Source organism: Lithobates pipiens, unplaced genomic scaffold (assembly GCF_037356315.1).
Source record: "Lithobates pipiens isolate NorthernLeopardFrog02 unplaced genomic scaffold, aLitPip1_a1.2 Scaffold_11, whole genome shotgun sequence".
Classification (NCBI taxonomy): Eukaryota; Metazoa; Chordata; class Amphibia; order Anura; family Ranidae; genus Lithobates; species Lithobates pipiens.
This window is the reverse complement of record NW_027507696.1, coordinates 8,075,527-8,097,508: the sequence shown is the minus strand read 5'-3', so window position 1 is coordinate 8,097,508 and position 21,982 is coordinate 8,075,527.

Below are 21,982 nucleotides of genomic sequence, written 5' to 3'. Positions count from 1 at the left end.
GCAGGACAGTAAAAAAAAGTCCTGCTAGTCGCATCTTTGGAGCGGTGAAAGGAGCGGTGTATTCACCGCTCCTAAACCGCTCCTACCCATTGAAATCAATGGGACACCGCGGCAATACCGCCGGCAAAGCGCTGCTTTGCAGGTGGTTTTAACCCTTTTTCGGCCGCTAGCGGGGGTTAAAACCACCCCGCTAGCGCCCTGCAGACCGCATCTAAAACGACGGTAAAGCGCCGCTAAAAATGGCGGCGCTTTACCGCCAACGGCCACACTGCCCCAGTGTGAAAGGGGCCTAAGTGAAAGCTACTGTTTGTGTGTATAATGGGTTAACTGCAGAGTTAACCGAGCGCAGTAATGATCACCCTCAGTCTACCGGGGCAGAGATTGTTGTCCTGCAAACTGGAAAATCTCTGCACAGAGTGAGGCTGAAAGGCTGAAACATCACTTTCTGGTGGCAGCAATGGGATCTGAGACTGCCGCCACCTCACCTTGGAAGCGATGGTGGGATCTGCGGCTGTTCCTATCACACTGGGTAGTGTTGACATTTAAGGAAAATTATAAGTAACTGAGCTACACTAACAGAAAATGGAAAAGCTTTTAGCATTTGAGGAGCCCATACTGTGAGAGTCACTAAACAAAACCAACCACACATAAGCTCCAATCCTTGGAAATTCTTGCTATAAGACTAATTGATGTTGGATCAATTCTTCTGCTTGATGGTGGCACTATAATGAAACACTAATCTTTTATTTTAAAAGGTTCCTTAATCTGCCAGACATGTAGCTTTGTAGGAAAATCTTCCCCTGCAAATTTTATTTTTTTTCTTCTTCTTGCAAACAAGCAGAAGCAACATTGCACTGGATTCCATCCCTCCATCACTGCATTAAACCCTGGAGATTACATGCGACAGGATGAGGGATGAGAGAAGAAATCAGCCATCTGCTATAATTTACAGGCTTCTCCTTCTATTTAGACAAGTTAACAAGTGTTTTTCAAGGAGCTTTGCATATTGCGCGACCGCCGACCATTCGCTGTACTTTATATTCTGCATACACCGTCATATTTTTTGACTGATGTGTCAAGATGATAATGAAATACACCCCTGGTACAAGAGTATAGGTAATCATCAAATGGATGATGCCGTCCCATGTGACTCTACAGAATGATGCCCTATTAATTACAGTGAGGCTCATTCCTGAGACGGAGAATTTCCGTCTACTGACACTGATGTATGGACCATGTTGGAGAGCAGCTGTGGCTCATCCCCTAACTTTTATGTAGCTCATCTGCATGTGGGTTTGGTGATAATTTTTGCAGACATTTTGATGTGGGTTCGTTTGCCGCGTACACACGACCGGACTTTTTGACAGCAAAGGTCCGACGGAACGAGTTCGATCTTGTGTGGGCTCCATTGGACCTTTGCTTGCCAAAAATCCGGCGGACTTTAGAAATAGAACATGTTTTAATTTTTTCCACCGGAACTCCGTCGGACCGAGAAATCCGTTCGTGTGTATGCTAGTCCGATGGACAAAAACCGACGCTAGGGCAGCTATTGGCTACTGGCTATGAACAGGGCAGGACTTACCATCGGGCTTGACTGGGCTCAAGCCCATAGGCCCCGCCGAGATACATAGCCGATTGTACTTGGGTCAGCTCCACTCACAGTCACACCCAGTCTTGACCTATGATGGACATGACACAGGGACTGGGCGCGACTGTAAGCCAAGCCAAGTACACTACTCTCAGCTCCTCTCGGGACTGCTAGAGGACCCGAGAGCCACCAAGAGGACCCGAGAGGATCCTAAGCCGCCGAGATACACAGGACTCTGTATCTCGGCGGCGCCATTTTTAAACTTCAAGACTGCAATGACAAGGCTGCAAATGACACTGAGGCAAGGCTGTAAATGACAAGGCTACACTGACAAGGCTGCAAATGACACTGCCAGGCTGCATTGATAGGTATTTAAAGAGGAAGTAAACGCTGATGGGTTTACTTCCTCTTTCATTCCCTGCAAAGGCAAAGCATAATGGAGTACTATGCATCGCATAGTAGCCCATTATGTGTCACTTACCTGACACAGGAGCCAGCGAAGTCGCCGCTGTCCCCTGTAGTCCGCCGCATCTATCTTGTTGGTGGGTCTCGCAGCTCCGCCGCTGTCATTCGGCGAAGCCGCGATGACGTCACTCCCGCACATGCGCACGGGAGCCGACTCGCGCGGCAGCTGAGAATGCCGCGCTCAGTGCGCCTGCGCCTGTGCCGTAGACAGCGGTGCCTGTTTTCTGGCAAATATCTCCTAAACCATATAGGTTTAGGAGATATTTCTTGGACCTACAGGTAAGCCTTAATCTAGGCTTACCTGTAGGTCAAAGTGGTTTGTAAGGGTTTACAACCACTTTAAATGTAAGTTTTTTCCTTAAAATTCCCTCCTAAACTTGGGGCGCGTGTTATACGCCGGCGTGAGCTGTACGCCGATAAATACGATAATGTATAGAAGGTAGGGCCCGAAAGTGACTCAAGCCCAGGGGCCCCCACCACTCTAAGTCCTGCCCTGGCTATGAACTTCCTTATTCTAGTCCGGTCGTACGTCATCACATTCGAATCCGTCGGACTTTGGTGTGATTGTGTGTGGCCAAGCCCATTCATTCGGAAAATCCGTCGGAACTCCGCCGAAAGTCCATCGGAAAGACCGTCGGACCTAGTCCCTCGAAAAGTCCGGTCGTGTGTACGCGGCATTAGGCATTTCTCGTGTCAGTAATATAGTTTTTCTCATCTGTATATTAAATGGAAGTTTGTTTTTAAATAAATGTTCAATTTAAATGTTGCAGATCGGGTTAAAAGATATATTTGTTTTAATATTTAATTTTTGTTTGTAGGTAAATATGAAAAATAGCATATACATATTTTATAGCCAGCGGTGGAGCTTAACATTCATTTTCACATATTACCCTGTCTTTCCTTAGCGCTTATGTTGTAAATAAAAAAAAAAAGTCTGTTAACAATGATCTATAACTCAAGCTGAAAGTTTCACACAAAAAGTGAATTGTGAAAAGTGAGTCAGATTAGGTGGCTCCTCCCTTTCTTGCAATACAGCTCGGACAGATCTTCCTACCTTCTTGGAAATGTTTCCACTCTATGTGGTTTTGTTGCTTCTGGAAATTATTTATCCTACTTTGAATGTGTAGGGGTACTATGTACACCATACTCATTGACATGGGGGGGGGGGGGTGCCAGGATTCAGGGGCCCCCTTGTTAAAAGGGGTTTCCAGATTGCAATAAGCTCCCTGCCTGCCGACCCCCACAACCACTGGTCAGGGTTGTGGGGATGAGGCCCTTGTCCCCATCAACATAGGGACAAGATGCTTTACGGCAAAGGGGCAGAGCATCATCCATTTGATGATTACCTATACTCTTGTAAAAACTGACACGTGGCACCACAGTATGATGACATTTTGTGAACTCTCTTTAATAAACACATGTGAGTAGATGAAATGATTTAGATTTAATTTATAATCAATAACCCCTAAGGGTAGTCCATGATCTGAATGCATACAATGGTAGTACAGTAATACAAATTTTCCCAGGATGGAAGCATGCCATTCATACTTGGTGCTGCGGCAGGTCACTTCTCTTAAGTCTGCCCTCATGTTGTAAAGCGCTGAGCAAACTGTTGGCGCTATATAAAACCTGTATAATAATAATAATAATAATTTGTTTTTCTGTAAATATTAGCACTACAGCCCATAGGTTTAGGTGGGCAAAACAGCATCACCACAGTCTGATAGCAATGCTGGTAGGCCTAAACTCATAGCTAGAGAAAGGAGAAACAGTGCAAAAAGCCTGTAATATCCATGCTTAGCAGCAACAGTGATCCTTGCATGGAGGTAAGTAGCTGCAGCAGCAACAAGAGGGGAAATGAGTTAAGCTATTTCCCTGTAAAATGGAGCAGAAATTAAACAAATACATCAACCTTTACGAGTATGGTTAGCATACACCGGCTAATAAGTGGCATCTGCAACAGGTGTGTGGAAATCCTCTGTGATCCAAACCTGATTAATTTTAATAAATGTGAGCTGGTGTACACTGTCTGGGGAAAAGGAAGCGGGTACATCAGAAATGTTGGCTTAATGCTGACTGCTCTTTACTTGAGAAAAGAAAGATGGCGCTGGCTTTGTGAGCTGTTCTGTGCAAAACAGAGCAGGTAAGTATGACATGTTTCTTATTTATAAAAAAAGATCCTTTAACCGGTTCCCGACCAGCGCACGCCGATGTACGTCGGCAGAATGGCACGGGCAGGCATATTGGCGTACAGGTACGTCCAATCTTCAATGCCGCCCTGCCATCGTGGGTGCTCACGTGCCAGTCGGGACCCCGGTGAGTCCGGTCGCGGGTCCCGCGGACTCGATCACCGCGGGCATACGCGCGATCATCTCACGGGGCGGCTGAATGGAGGAAATGCTGTTGTAAACAGCATTTCCCCATTCTGCCTAGCAACTAGTGACAATGATCTCTGCTCCATGTGATTGGAGCAGAGATCAGTGTTCACTAACTGAAAGCCCAGCCCCCCCACAGTTAGTAACACACCCCTAGGAACAGTTAACCCCTACACTGCCAACCACTGGTTAACCCCTTTACTGCCAGTGTCATTTACACAGGAATCACTGCATTTATATAGCAGTGATTGCTGTATAAATGTGAATGGTCCCAAAAATGTGTCAAAAATGTCCGATGTGTCCCCGACAATGTCGCAGTCACAATAAAAATCGCTGATCGCCGCCATTACTAGTAAAAAAAAAAAAATAATAAAAAATTATTAATAAAATTGCCATAAAACTATCCCTATTTTGTAAACGCTATAACTTTTGCGCAAACCAATCAATAATCACTTATTGCGATTTTTTTAACCAGAAATATGTAGAAGAATACGTATCGGCCTAAACTGAGGGAAAAAAATGTTTTTTTATATATTTTTGGGGATATTTATTATAACAAAAAGTAAAAAATAATGCGTTTTTTTCAAAATTTCGCTCTATTTTTGTTTATAGTGCAAAAAATAAAAACCGCAGGGGTGATCAAATACCATCAAAAGAAAGCTCTATTTGTGGGGGAAAAAAGGACGTCAATTTTGTTTGGGAGCCACGTCACACGACCGCGCAATTGTCAGTTAAATCGACAAAGTGCCGAATCGCAAAAAGTGGTCTGGTCTTTGACCAGCAAAATGGTCCGGTCTGTAAGTGGTTAATATCACTTTAAAATTCAAATATATTATTTTTGATATGTCCAAATGTTAGTGGAACATTCCTGTCAGCTTTACCTATCTATGGGATTTGTTTTGCATGGTATGTTTTGGACGGATGGAATGCCCCCCCCCCCTCCAAATTGTGCGAAATTAACCCAGACAATGTATGTAGTTAATAGCGTATATTTTTTTTTATTTATATTTGTTTTGCTCGTGAGAGTGCCTCTTTTTTCTCTTCCTCTCTTCCACTAGGTTTAGTATGATTAGCCCAATGGTGGCTTTGAATCGTTTCTTTTTGCGTATTTTTTTCATAAGATATATATATAAAATGTCACAGACTGGATAGAGAATTAGAACAAGAAATGCCGATGGTATTTGGAAAGGATATGGTTTATTGACAGCTCTACTGGACTGACGTAAGGGATAACTTAGAGGTGGGATACATGCTCCCTGGAATCCTATACTGGGGAGCGTGTCATTCCAAGGTGCTTGATCTCAAGAATGCATTTTATACACGCAAAGACTTCTTACAAAATGGAAAGAGGAATGAATAGCCCACGGGCTTTGAATTATAGAATTTATATTAATAGAAGAAAGAATGCAGTTAGAAGAGCTGGAAAAAAAGATTAATCGGAGTTCTAGAAAAATGGATGTGTTTAAAGGAAGTTTGGAGTTTGAGAAATAGAGTGAGATTTTGAGGAAGGAAGTGGAAAAATCCCAAAAGAAGCAGAAAGAAGCAAAACAAACATGGAATGAGACAGAATCTTTGATTTAAAAACGTCCATGTGTGCATAGAGTGGAGTTTATGGGCTTTTTTAAAAAAAACACCCAAACTCCAATAAACTGCAGTTTATGAGCTCCGGTGTGCATGGAGCCTAAGGCTCGGTTCACACAGTGGGCAGCACGACTTGCAGCGCCGCGACCTGCACACGATCAGCGGCGACTTGCAAAACGACTTCTGCATAGAAGTCAATGCAAGTCGCCCGAAGTCGCCGCAAAAGTAGTACAGGAACCTTTTTTCTAAGTCGGAGCGACTTGAGTCGCTCCTATTAGAAGGGTTCCATAGTACAGAACGGAACGCGACTTGTCAGGCGGCGAAGTCGCCTGACAAGTCGCTCCTGTGTGAACCGAGCCTAAATGTAAAATAGAAGGCATAGTAGATTGCAGAGAAGAGAATATTTGGATTTGGTGAGCTGTACAGTATCTGGTGTTCATATGGATAACTCTGAGAATGAACAGGGGAGGGGAAAAATGAAAGCCACTCCAAAAAATTATGTTTTTTTTGTAGAAAGGAAAAGAGGGGGCAGAGGAGGCAGAAAAAGGGAAAACACAACTGAGAACAAGGAGGGCTCTGAAAGACTTGGATTTTGCACCATAAACTGGAGGAAATATTTTTCTCTTTCTTCCTAAAGTACATAGTTATATAGTTAGTCAAGTTTAAAAAAGACACAAGTCCATCCAGTTCAACCACAAAAAAAAATATTAATAATAATAATAATAATAATAATAATAATAATAATAATAATAATATCATACAATCCCATATACCCAATTCTATACCCACAGTTGATCCAGAGGAAGGCAAAAAACCCCAGCAGAGCCATGATCCAATTTGCTAAAGCAGGGGAAAAAATTCCTTCCTGATCCCCCAAGAGGCAATCGTATTTCCCCGGATCAACTTTACCTATAAATGTCAGTACCCAGTTATATTCTGTACACTTAGGAAATAATCCAGGTTCTTCTTAAAGCAATCCACTGAGTTGGCCAGAACCACCTCTGCAGGGAGTCTATTCCACATTTTCACAGCTCTTACTGTGAAGAAACCTTTCCGTATTTGGAGATGAAATCTCTTTTCCTCTAGATGTAAAGAGTGCCCCCTTGTCCTCTTTGTTGACTGTAAAGTGAATAACTCGACACCAAGTTCACTATATGGACCCCTTATATATTTGTACATGTTAATCATATCCCCCCTTAATCTCCTCTTATCAAGAGAGAATAAATTCAGTTCCTTTAATCTTTCCTCATAGCTGAGCTCCTCCATGCCTCTTATCAGTTTGGTTGCCCTTCTCTGCACTTTCTCCAGTTCCCCGATATCCTTTTTGAGAACTGGTGCCCAAAACTGAACTGCATATCCCAGATGAGGTCTTACTAATGATTTGAACAGGGGGGCAAAATTATATCTTTCTCTGGAGTCCATACCTCTCTTAATACAGGAAAGGACTTTGCTCGCTTTGGAAACCGCAGCTCGGCATTGCATGCTATTATTGAGCTTATGATCTACCAAGACCCCCAAATCCTTCTCCACTATGGATTCCCCCAGATCCTTCTCCACTATGGATTCCCCCAGTTGTACTCCCCCTAAAATGTATGATGCATATTCTTAGCCCCCAAGTGCATAACTTTAAATTTTTCAACATTAAACCTCATCTGCCACATAGTCGCCCAATTAGACAGAGCATTGAGGTCGGCTTGTAAATTGGAGACGTCCTGTAAGGACGTTATTCCACTGCATAGCTTGGTGTCATCTGCGGTTTGGTCACTTGTTGGTTTTATAAAAGGAATAATCATTTTAATGAAGGCGGAAAACAGGAGGATAAAGATGTCCTTAAAGTGGGAGTAAACCCAGTTTAAAAAAAACACTTACATTCCCGGCATGCCGGAAATTCTAACGTTCACATTGGTTGTGCTCTCAAACAAACTTTCAAACCATCCAATGGCTGGTGTCATAACTGATCACATGTGCAGCATTATGGCAGTTGAAGAATTATTAGAGGCCAAGATGGCGGCTTCCTTGACTGAAAACGATAGAAGGGTTTACTTCCACTTTAATATCTTGGAATAATTTTTTAAAGAGGGTATAGTTGATGACATTGAATTAGAGGATGAATATAAGGAAATTGAATAGGAGAGGGTTGTAAAGAATATAAAAAGATGCCACTCCTCCACCTGAACAATATATATACCGTATATATATATATATATATATATATATATATATATATATTATACTAATAGAGCACACTTCCTGTTTTCTGGATAACATCAGCTGTTGAGTGATGGATTGGACTGGTTTTGTGGAGCTGCTGTTTTATTTTTTGATGAATAAAGAGCTGCGTTGCTTTCATACCTAACTTACGCATTTCATGTTTGACAAATAAACCCATAGTCAGCTACAGCTCCCTTTGTTCTCCCTTTGAAAAATACAGTAGTTCTCCACCTTTCATCCAGTTCATCTTCCTAGCTGCCATTGATACGTAGCTACAAGTCAAGTTCAGACGTTTCTCTTATATTTGTGACAGCAGTGACAAGCTAATGCCTTCTGAATGCCAAAAGCGTGTCCCCATTACTGAACTGAGTGTAGCAGATTACAGCGAGGCCCATGTTTAGTGACATCTGTAGTGGTGTCAGCGAACTGAAACGTCTGGCTTCTATTCACAGAACAATATTCCTTGGTGTGTTTAGAAAGCAGGAAGGCTCTTCTAATAAAATAATCTCTCTCGGTACACATTACCTGGGCTTGTTGCAGCAGGGTACACATTCATCTGAAGCTTGTTACGACTGCCGAAGGCCCATTGGAGGATTGATTACATGAGTAAAAAATGGTAACGCAAGCAAATTGTTTTTTTCTTGCGGGAATTTAACAACTTACAAATTTGTATTCCGCTGAAACGTACGTTTCTGCTGTAGTGTAACATGTAACAACAGTATCACAGTAACCAGTCACAAACAAGAAACAATAAATAGACTCTATGCTCATAAAGACCTCAACAATATGCATGAATCATACTACTAGGGGGAGTACAACTGGGGGAATCAATGGTGGAGAAGGATCTGGGGTGTTCTGGTAGATCATAAGCTTAAAGCGGGAGTCCGCCGTTTTTTTTTTTTTTTAAAGCCAGCAGCTACAAATACTGCAGCTGCTGACTTTTAAAATAATGACACTTACCCGCCCAGTGCGCCCGCGATGTCGGCACCCGAAGCCGATCTCTCGATCGCCATCTTGGGTATGGGAATCAGGAAGTGGAGCCTTTCGGTTTCATTTGCCGGTTCCCTACTGCGCATGCGCAAGTCGCACTGCGCAATAAGGATGGTCCCCGCTGTCTCTGGGATCCGTGTGTTTCCCAGCAGGCAGCGAGGGACTTTCGGAAAGGGGTGTAGATTCTGCGGAAAGGGGCGTACCTTCTGCAGAATCTACGCCGGAAGTGGGTGCAGATACCTGTACTGTACAGGTACCTGCACCCCCTCCCTCCTGAAAGGTGCCAATTGTGGCGCCGGAGGGGGGGAGGGTTCCAATGAGCGGAAGGTCCACTTTAGGGTGGACCTCCGCTTTAAAGTGGTTGTTAACTCAATTGCCCTCAATTAATCAGGCACACAGTACATGGTTCCCTATGCATTGCAGCATCTTCTTCTTATTTTTTGTTTTATGTAAATACCTTTTATTAGCTTTTTTAGCTCTTTTAATTGTCCTGTATCATTTATATATTCGAGCCGAGGGAGCTGAGTAGGCCCTTGTACACACGGTCGGAGATTCCGACGGAATGTGTCCTATCGGACCGTTTTGTCGGATATTCCGACTGTGTGTGGTATGCATCGGACTGTTTCCGTTGGTATATCGGACGGACCAAGTTTTCCAACTTGCCGGTAAAATTATCCGACAAAATGCTCCGATCGGACATACTCTGATCATGTGTAGCCTACTCCGACGGACAAAGTGCCACACATGCTCAGATCAAATTCCTAGACCAAAGCTATTGGCTACTAGCCTGAACGTAGTCCCGTCGTAACGAAATAACGTCATCACGTTATGTACAATCGGATTTTCCGACAACTTAGTCTGACCGTGTGTATGCAACATCACTTCCGGACCTCTTCCGGAATTAATCAGTCAGAATTACTCCGACAGATTTGGTTGTCGGAATCTCCAACCATGTGTACAAGGGCTAGGAGGGACACAGATTCCTTCTGACGTATGCAAGATACGCTAGAAGAGGAATCTCTTCTCTTCCTCCTTGTGACCACCAATACAGTGTGCACGAGGGGAGAGGGGAGGGGGGCGGAGAGGGGCGTGTGGGAGATTGTCCTTTCTCACTTCAGACTACATGTTGACAGAAAGAGGGAGGGGGAGGAGAGGAGTGCTGAAAAAAGGCAGACAGAAGAGAGGAGACCTGCGGATGATGCAGATATGCATTTAGACCATGGTAGCTTGGCTCAGCAGCCATGATAATCGGGGTCTGTTCTCAGGGGGGAAGACAGCAGCTGGCAGGATCAAACAGGTATTGTAAGAGATACAGAGATGTAATGCAAAAAGCAAAAGCACCAAGCTGCAGCTTGCACATTAACCACTTAAGGACCGCCTCCTGCACATATACGTTGGCAGAATGGCACGGCTGGGCACAAGCACGTACCTGTACGTTGCTTTTTAAGTGCCCAGCCGTGGGTCGGGAGCGTGGCCTAAAGGTTGTGTAAAAGTGTTAAAGTGTTCTGCACTTGGCACTCTTTGTTTTTTACTATATATCATAGGCAATTGCGCTGCATGTGTGGTTTGTTCTTAGTCTGCACGAAGACTGAGGGTGCATGTTATTGGGGCCTGATGGCAGGAAGAGGATCTGTGGCTTTCAGGTCTTTTTCCTCTCCCCAACAGGGTTGCTCTCTTCTAGGGAGCTCTCACTAAATTCTTGTATGACCGGCTTCAGCAGGTCCCTAAGCAGTGGGATCCAGATAGGCCATAGGGTGTCTTGCCCCATTGGGTCCCAGGGGGTTCAGATATTGAGGTCCTTCCTCTTCAAGGGATAGACCATTTATCGTATCCTTGTGCACTTTTTTGTGTACTACGATTTCACAGTTCGCTTTTTTACATTGCACTGTGGAGCTCCTGAAAAAGAAGATTTAGTGTTGTTATTAGTTTTTGGTGACAGAATACATTCCTAATGTAAAAAGGTGGGTATTGGTGGGTAAGGTGGGATAATAATAAAATAAAAAATTAAATAAAAACTGCATTTTTACTTGCACATTTTCAGAGCGCAACTGGACTTGCTAAGGGCACAGTCCATTTGTCTTTAGTAAATCCCCACCCTTGACTCTTCCACAAATTATCAAAACAGGCAAATCATCACAATCACGGAGCCACAGTGATTCTGAATGTGTTAAATTTATTTTCTAAATGTGTTCTGAACTTCTCTCACATAAAGTGTTATCAAAGCTAAACCAGTGACTGACTGCTATAAAAATAACAGAAAAAGAATATCACTTAGTGCTATAAACATAGCTCATACAAACACCAATTAACCACTTCATCCTCGGACGATTTGGAGGCTGCTCTAGGACCAGAGCACTTTTTACAATTTGGCACTGCACTGCTTTAAAGTGGTTGTAAACCCTTACAACCAACTTTGACCTACAGGTAAGCCTAGATTAAGGCTTACCTGTAGGTCCAAGAAATATCTCCTAAACCTACACGGTTTAGGAGATATTTGCCGAAAGACAGGCACCGCTGTCTACGGCGCATGCGCCGTAGACAGCGGCGCGCAGGCGCACTGAGCGCGCCACAGTTAACGGCGATATGCCGCGAGTGGCGGCTCCCGTGTGCATTGCGGCTCCAGCGAATGACAGTGGCGGAGCAGCGACACCCACCAAGAAGATGGAGGCTCCGGACTACAGGGGACAGCGGTGACTCCGCTGGCTCCTGTGTCAGGTAAGTGACACATAATGGGCTACTATGCGTATAGTAGTGTATAATAGTCCATTATGCTTTACCTTTGCAGGAAATAAAAGAGGAAGTAACACCCATCATACTTCCTCTTTAACTGGTAATTGCACAGTCATGCAATGCAAAAAAAAACAAACAAAATTTGCATCATTTTTTTCCCGCAAATAGAGCTTTCTTTTGATGATATTTGCTTGCCTCTGCAATTTTTATTTTTTGCAATATAAACGGAAAAAGACCCAAAAATATAAAAAAAAAATGATATTTTCTACTTTTTGTTATAAAAAAAAACAATAAACTCAATTTTAGTCATACATTTAGGCCAAAATGTATTCAGCCACATGTCTTTGGTAAAAAAATGTCAAGAATTTACGCAGCTTTTAGTTTATGACTACCTATTTCATTTCTTGAGGTGCTAAAATGGCAGGACATCCCCTCCCCCCCCCCCCCAATGACCCCATTTTGGAAAGTAGACTCTCCAAGGAAATTGCTGAGAGGCATGTTGAGCCCATTGAATACTTTCTTTTGTCACAAGTGATTGAAATATGACAAAAAAAAACAAAGTTGTCACTAAATGATATATTGTTCAAACATAAGTGTGCACAGCTTATTGCATTAGGGTGTGCACCCCAAAGCTCAAACATATTTGCATGTGTATATACAGTATACTGACGGTGTCAGAGCAATTGACAGTGTCAGTAGGGCGTAGATTGGTGTCAGTATGGCAGTGGACAACGTCAATAGTTTTTATTTTTATTATTCTTTTTCAATTTTTTTTTAGGTGCTCCATTATGGGGGCTTTGGTGAAATATCAGGGGTCTAAACAGGAGGAATCGGCACCACACAGGGTGATTAGGGTGTGCCCAGGAACATTTGGCACACCCTGTGCCATGAATGTTTCGTGGCCTAACCACATACAGGACCCAGAAAACCAACCACCGCCTTCAGGCTTTCTAAGGGTGTACATTTTTGATTTCACTCCTCACTGCCTGTCAGAGGCCATGAAATGCCCAGATAGCACAACCCCCCAACCCCCCCCCCCCCCCCCATGACCCCATTTTGGAAAGTAGACACTGTTGTTGTCAAGATAAATAAATCAGTGCTGCAGCTGAATGGCATACCTGTTAAGTAACGGATGGTTAACAATAAAACAAAGTAACATTACAGTGTAACAGGAAGACATACCATACCTGCAAAGCAAATAAAATAAATCATAGTAAAAATAAATAAATTTTTAATGCAATCTATGCCTAAAAATATATGCCGAAACGTGGGGGCAATCCGCCACCAATGTTACTCCTGCCCCCATGCTTCGGAATATATGCTCTTTTCTTTTTTAACTGTGATGGTGAAATCACCTTCTACCGCACTCTCTAATTTATGTATGGGAGCAAACGCTGTTGCTCTCAAGATAAATAAATCAGTGCTGCAGCTGAATGGCATACATGAAAACAAAAAAATGGTTAACAATAAAACACAGTAAACAGTGAAGTATAAAAGAATGACATACCTGAAAAGCAAACATGATAAAACATAGTAACAATAAAACATTGCATTGTAGAATACAGTAAAAAAGAGCAGAACAATAGACAGAGAATAGAGAGAGCGAGAACAATAAAACGACAACTATTTTTGTTTTTATTATTATATATATTTTTTTTTACTTTTTAAAAACATTTTTACACTTTTATTTGTAACTGTAACAGTTGTAACGGCTCAGTTCCAGGTTCGGGTCTCCCAAAATGCATCTTTGGAGACCCTGTGAAAGTGTGTCCTAGTATGTGCAGTGCTGTACCCATACGCTAATACTTTACTAGTGTGTGGTAGCGTTCAAAACATTCAACACAGAACGAAAACATTCCGATTATCCCTCCACTTCACAGTGAGCAAATTATTACACTTTAAGCAGGCTCTAAGAAGGGAATCTACAACCCGCCGGGTTAAGCCCCAGTGATTAGATCAAACAAGTGGCTAAAAAGTGGCACGCTCGTGTAATAATTGTCCACATACAAGTGGTACCCCTTTCCGAATAAGGATGACACCAAGTCCCACACAATCTTACCAGCGCTCCCTATGTAGCCTGGGCAGTTCTCCGGCTCTACGTGACTATCGCTTCCCTCGTAAACCATAAAACTATATGTATAGCCTGTGGCCCTGTCACAGAGCTTATACATCCCCATATCTGGCACGCTTGTTGGGAAGATACTGTTTGAAAATCAAGCAGCCAGAAAACTTAATCGGGGACTCATCAATGCAGACAACTTGATCAGAAGTAAACAAGGCTGCAAACTGTTGGATAAAGTAGTTTATGAGGGGCCGAATTTTGTAAAGCCGATCGTATCCAGGGTCACCCCGAGGACAACAGAGTTCATTATCATTGAAGTGCATGAACCGCAAGATCTGCTTGTATCGTGCCCTGGCCATGGAGGCAGAGAACACGGGCATATGGTAAATTGGGTCAGTGGACCAATATGACCGCAACTCTGCCAGCCCCTCTGTAATAACAAGATGTACCACACAATTTGTGGTTTTTAAAACTCTGCCGCTAAATACCCCTTTTTCAAGTCACCAATGTGACTGCTCGCCGCTCTCCTTCACCAATCTAAGAACTACAGTGGGAGGGGCTGAGTTTCCCCTCTGATGTCAGCCAGTCATGTAACATCGGCAATGTGAAAAAGGGTATTTAGCTGCAGAATTTAAAGAAAACACACATTGTGCAGTACATCTTGCTATTACAGAGGGGCTGGCAGGAATTGGAATCCCTAAAATAGTGGCAAGGGGGGGGGGGGGGGCGGAGGAGATGGCTCACACACATACGCCCCAACTGACAGGGAGGGAGGGGGTAAGGGAGAGCAGCAAGATGACACGGAGGCATGTAAACTGAACACGGTATCATGGATCAGAAGCTACGATTACTGTGGTCAGCACACTAAGGGGGACACAGGAACAGGCAGGATAAACCAGGTATATTACAACCTAGAAAGAGACAAATTACAAATTACACCACACAAACACTATGTGGTTTAACATGCTTTAAATTAACATAATCTTTTTTTTTTTTTTTTTAGGGTCACAACCTCTTTAATTAGGGAGGAATTCTATAAAGGGACACAGTTGATAGGGCCCTACAGACATGTTTACGGATGATTAAATCTCAAAGCCAGAGTGTGAGTCAACCCAACACAGCGGCACAGTGGTGTAATGGCTAGCACTCTCACCTAGCAGTAAAAAGGGTCGCTGGTTCATATCCCAATCACGACACTACCTGCCTGGAGTTTGCATGTTCTCCCTGTGCCTGTGTGGGTTTCCTCCGGGTACTCCGGTTTCCTCCCACGATCCAAAGACATGCAGGTAGTTTAATTGGCTTCTTACCAAAATTGGCCCCTAGTATATGAATGGGGACCTTGGATTGTGGGCTCCTTGAGGGTAGGGACCGATGTGAGTGTGCAATGTACAGGGATAAAGACAATTGTAGACACTCACTCAGGTTGAACTGGATGGACTGGTGTCTTTATTCAACCTTACTAACTATGTAACACTGGCCACCCAAACCGGAAAGAACAAATTTAGGTGGAGTTAGCACACATATTTCCACTAGCCAAGCATGTTTATATCAGTATATACAAATCTTTTTTGTCATTGTGGATTAGTCAAAGGTATTGTATTATCGCTATGAAGATAAAGAGCAGGACAGCAATTGGCTGTCACGTCAATGCAGCATGTTCACTTCAATGAAATGCTCTGATGGATCCTGCTGTGGTCACAGAAAGCACAGAAAGTGCAAGGCGCCATCAGTCGGCTTCTGCAATTCAAATGGATGCAGTTCATGAAAGCGAAGAGAGAGAGAGAAAAAAATATATCAGAGGATCAGAAAATCTGTCCACGTTCTGCCACGAGCCTCTGATGTCGGAAGCCAGCAGGCCGCAGCATCCATGGAAACAAAATGTTCATTATTTTAATGACTTAATCCCCCATGTAGTACGGATCCAAAATAAATGTACAGCTCAGTTTTTCCTTCCATTAACAGATGATGCTGATAAAAATAGACCTTCTGTGTTTGTTTGTTTTCTTCTCGTGCCATTGGATGAATGATTGGAGCGAGGCGTCTGTGTTGTGGCCTGGAAGCTCATGTATGTTGTCTCTCGGGGTCACAGGTGTTCAGGAGTTTTGCAACAAACACGCATGTAAAGTCCGGGAGACACAACATGATGTGCCTATGTACTGGAAACAAATGAAACAAAAGGGGATCAAAATGTCTTGTGCACTCAGGAATACATGAATATATATATTTATATACATCCCTTTTAGAATGTAAGCTCCTCCTGTACCTTTTGTATTGAACTGTACTGTAATTGTGTTGTCCCCCCCCCCCCCCCCTTTACATTGTAAAGCGATGTGTAAACTGTTGGCTCTATATAAATCTTGTATAATAATAATAATAATATAATAATATACATACTGTATACACATATACCGTATTTATCGGCGTATACCACACACTTTTTTCCCCTGAAAAGCAGGGGAAAATCGTGGGTACTTGTTATACACCGATCCTCCGAAATTCTGAGCCTCTGGGCGGCTTCCGGCCGCCTTCGGCCATTATTGGCGGCTTGCAGCCGCCTTCGGACATTCTCGGCGGCTTCCGGCCGCCTTCGGCCGTTCTCGGCGGCTTCCGGCCGAGTATGGCCGAAGGCGGCCGAAAGCTGGCGAGAAGAGCCAAAGGTGCCGGAGGCCCACCGAGAACAACCGCACGCCGCCGAGATACACATCCGGCTCTGTGGCTCTGGCGGTGGCATTTAAAAAAAATAAAAAATAAATAGCAAATAAAATAGACAAGGCTGCAATGGGGGACAAGACTGCATAAGGCTGCAATGGTGGAGAAGACTGCATAAGGCTGCAATGGTGGACAAGGCTGCAATGGTGGACAAGGCTGCATAAGGCTGCAATGGTGGACAAGGCTGCATGACAAGGCTGCAATGGTGGACAATGCTGCAGATGACACTGATGGGCATATAAATGTAAGTTTTTTTTCCCCTTAAACTTCCCTCCTAAAAGTTTTTTTCCTTAAAATTCCCTCCTAAACTTGGGGTGCGTGTTATACGCCGGTGCATGTTATACGCCAATAAATACGGTATATATATATTGTGAGGGGTTAGCTTGGCAGCGGGTGTGTGTGACCCCCTGGATGGATTCACAACACAAAATCAGGCACAGCAGACAGCGTTGTAGGTGGAAACAACAAAAGGTGTGGTTTATTTATGCTACATGCAGTGAAAAATATAACAGCCAAACCAAAATGAAACAAAATCCTGGTCAGCTTGACCTCTAATTACACACATAGATTCCCTGTCTAACAACTGAGTGCAGCCTTGTGCTGCACCAGTCCCTGTCTCTGTTGTAGAGGTTTGCCACACAGGTGTTAACTCACCGCACAGAACAAGTGTCACACTCCCCAGTCTATACAAACACAAAACTGGTTCCAGGATGGAGACTATCCCTAAGCATGCTGGGGTTTTTTGTAGAGGCCCTAATGAACCCACTTACTTCAGCTGGGCTCATTAACTCTCCCCCTATAGGACTCCCAGCACTCCCCTCTAGTGGTACAAGTCCGCATAAAGCCTGAATCTAGGGCATACATATTTTCCATCCTGGATACAACCAGGTGATTTTACCTGCCTGCTGCCACATACCCCCCCCCCCTCTTGTTTCAACCTTGGGGTTGTAACACAAGCAGTCAGACACGCATGTATCCGAGACAAAGCATCCACATTCCCCATTTTAACACCAGGGCAATGCTTAACTGTAAAGTTAAAGTGGAAGTAAACTCCCCTATTGTTTTCAGCCAAGGAAGCTGCCATCTTGGCCTCTATTTAATCTTTAACTGCCATGAAGCTGCACATGTGATCAGTTATGACACCAGCCATTGGATGGTTTGACAGTTTGGTTGAGAGCGCAACCAATGTGACAGTTAACATTCCGGCATGCCGGGAATGTAACTGTTTTTTCAAACTGTTAGATCGATGGGTTTACTTTCTCTTTAAATTCCTGTAGGGCCAGGAACCACCTATTTACCCTTCTATTGGTCTCCTTGTTCTGAGCCATCCACTTTAAAGGAGCGTGATCAGTCACCAGGTCAAAGTGCCTACCTAACAGATAGTACCGAAGGGAATCTAGAGCCCACTTCACTGCTAAACATTCCTTCTCAATCGTGGCATAATTTACCTCATGGGACTTCAACTTCCTGCTGAGGTAAATGACTGGGTGCTCTTCCCCGTTCCAGACCTGGGATAACACTGCTCCTAACCCAATGTCTGATGCATCAGTTTGTACAACGAAGTCCTTAGAGAAGTCTGGTGAGTACAACACTGGCTGGCTACATAAGGCTGTTTTTAAGGACTGAAATGCTTCTTCAGCCTCTGGGGACCATTTAACCATGACCGACTCTTTCCCTTTTGTCAGGTTGGTGAGGGGCACAGCCTGAGAAGCAAAATGGGGAATGAATCGTCGATAATAGCCAGCGATTCCCAGAAAGGCTCGTACCTGTTTCTTGCTGTTGGGACGTGGCCAACTCTGTATTGCCTCCACTTTATCGACTTGGGGTTTTATCACCCCCCTCCCAATAGTGTACCCAAGATATTTGGCCTCCTCCTGTCCAATTGTACACTTCTTTGGATTGGCCGTAAACCCAGCTTCCCGGATAGAGTCTAGGACTGCTTGTACTTTTGGCAAATGTGAGACCCAGTCTGTGCTATGGATAATCACATCATCCAGGTAAGCTGCAGCATATTTATGATGGGGCCTCAGAATCTTATCCATTTTCCGCTGGAATGTTGCCGGTGCATTCTGTAACCCAAACGGCATTCTCTTATATTGGAATGCCCCATCTGGGGTTACAAACGCAGTTTTCTCCTTGGCCGACTCGGCCAGGGGAATTTGCCAATAGCCTTTGGTGAGATCAAGAGTTGTCATATATCGGGCTGTTCCCAGCCGGTCAATCAACTCATCTATGCGCGGCATGGGGTAGGTGTCAAAATTTGTAACTTTATTCAATTGTTGAAAATCGTTACAAAACCGCCAGCTCCCATCAGGTTTGGGCACTAGTACGATAGGACTGGACCAGTCACTTTGGGACTCCTCTATCACACCCAATTCCAGCATCCTTTGAACCTCCCCACGTATTGCCTCCCGTCGGGCCTCTGGTATTCTATAAGGTTTTAGTTTTACCCTTTCTCCTGGCGGTGTGATAATGTCATGCTCTACGCCAGATGTTTGTCCCTACTTCTTTTACTTTCACTTTCAATAATAATGGTAAAAGGACAAATATGAATAATTGTATCTCCTTAACCACTTAAACCCCCTCCTGCCCAGACCAATTTTCAGCTTTCGGCGCTGATGCACTTTGAATGACAATTGCTCGGGCATACAACACTGTACCCAAATGAAATTTTTATCATTTTTTTCCCACAAATAGAGTTTTCTTCTGGTGGTATTTAATCACAGCTGGGAGTTTTATTTTTTGCTAAACAAACAAAAAAACACATTTAATAGTTTGTTATAAAATTTTGCAAACAGGTAATTTTTCTGCTTCATTGATATGCGCTGATGAGGCAGAACTGGTGAGCACTGATAGGCTGCACTGATGGGCACTAATAGACACAGTTAAGGTGGCACTGATAGGCACAGATAAGGTGACACTGATGGGCGCAGATAAGGAGGCACTGATGGCCACTGATAAGATGGCACTGGTGGCACGGATGGGTGTCACGGATGGGCACTGATAGGTACCACTGATAGATGGCACTGATAGATGGCACTGATAGGTGGCACTGATGGGCACTGGTGACACTGATAGGTGGCATTGATGTGCAGCACTGTCCAGGCACTGATTGTGGGCACCGATAGGTGGCACTGTGGGCACTGACAGGTGGCGCTGGTGGGCACTGGTAGGTGGCACTTGTAGGGGGCACAGGTGGGCACTGAGGATCTGGCGGCACATCACAGTGATCGGGACTGATGTCCCGTTCACTGCCGCTGGTGATCGGCTTTTTTTTTCTACTCGTGATATCAGTGCGAGGAGAAAAAGTAGCCGATTACCAATTGTGTTGACATCACGTGATCAGCTGTCATTGGCTGACAGCTGATCACATGGTAAGGGGTCGGGATCGACCCCTTACTCCAATCTATAATCCAGCGAGTCTCAGACTTGCTGATCACAGAGCGCTCCGCACGCGCCCTTCAGGCCACTTGTGCACAGGATAACGTCAATGCAGGTCCGCGCTGTAGCCGTAATTCGGCTATAGTGCGGATCCCTAGCGGTTGATGGGGGCACGGACATCAATAAAAACTGACAGGTGTTCTCATCCCTCTCCACTCTATCCAACACTAAAAAATTAAGTAAAAGTTTTGCTACACATACTCACCTAGCACTCTCATTCTGGTGGCCACAAAGAGATGACAATGGAGAGGGAATCTGGGTATAATTAGGTAGAGTATGTTAGCAGAACTACCACCTCTATAGTCCCTGTTCTAAGGACACTGGGCAAGGACAGGGATAGGCTCGGTTCACACAGGGGCGACTTGTCCAGGCGACTTCGCCGCCTGACAAGTCGCGCTCCGTTCTGTACTATGGAACCGTTCTAATAGGAGCGACTCAAGTCGCTCCGACTTAGAAAAAAGGTTCCTGTACTACTTTGGGGCGACTTCAGGCGACTTGCATTGACTTGTATACAGAAGTCGTTTTGCAAGTCGCCGCTGATCGTGTGCAGGTCGCAGGGCTGCAAGTCGTGCTGCCCCTGTGTGAACCGAGCCATAGGGTGTGGGGAGCGAGGCAGCTGCTTCTACCCCCATGACCACAGGGGGACCAGTAGTAAATGCCCTCTGCTGGCATTACATTCTACATCTAACAATTTTACAGTCATATTTTTGTTCACATCTCAAAGCTTTATCCCAATATAGCAAATACAAAGTTTATAAAAATATCTTTAATAATTGGGGTATTTTCCATCTGTCCTTTATTGAAACAGTAAATATCTCCATAAAGTATAAGCTGAAACCCCATAAAACAAACATTTTCCTGGCAAATATGATCAGTTTAAAGAAGAAAAGTCATGCACAGTGCTCATGCTCAATTTACTCCTGTGTTTTATTTGTCCCGGTGCTCATAAATTTCCGGCTTTGTCTGGCAAACTCTAGACTAGATAATGGTATTTTACAAAGTTGAAATTCAAAACACCTATTCTAACAAAGGCAAATTAAACTATTTATTTTCAGCATTAGAAGTGATCAATGGGAAACAATCACAACAAGCAGTTTATGGACTGGCTACGGAGAAATAAAGACCTGAGAAACAAAATTCAGGTATAAGGCTCCATGCACACCGAAGCTCAAAAAAGCTTTTTCTGGACGCCAGATTGCTGGCAGAAAAACGCTGGTTGAAAAACGCGCTTTTAACAGCGTTTTGTACTAGCGTTTATGAGCGTTTGTTAGCGTTTATGGGCCGTTTTCAATAAAAATACACAGAGGACACTCCAAAAATCCCACAGTGCATTCCAAACTCCCACAATGCATTGAAAAAATAGAATCCCGAACACTAATTAACGCGTGTTTATGAGCGTTTATCGGCGTTTGATGTTTTTTGGCGGTGAAAAACGGCGCTTTGAAAGCAAATTTCTGGCGTTCAGGAAAAAGCCCATAAACTCCACTGCTCATTAACCACTTCCCACCCGGCCAATGCATATATACGGCCGGGTGGGAGCCGTCTACTCCTGATAGGCCGTTCAGGAACGTCCTTCAGAAGTAGCGGGATCGCGCGCGCGCGTGCCCGCGCAGCGGCGCGATCCCGATGTACTCGTGTCACCCGGACACGGCACATCTCAGATCGGCAGGAGGGCTCTGTGATTGGCCCTCCTGATCACATGACGGCCGTGTCCAATCACGGCCGTCATGTGATGTAAACAAACAGCCGGTTGCTAGGCAAGCGGCTCTCCTCTCCTCACACAGAAGTCATCGCTGAGGAGAGGAGAGCAGAACGCTGCAGCCGGCTGAT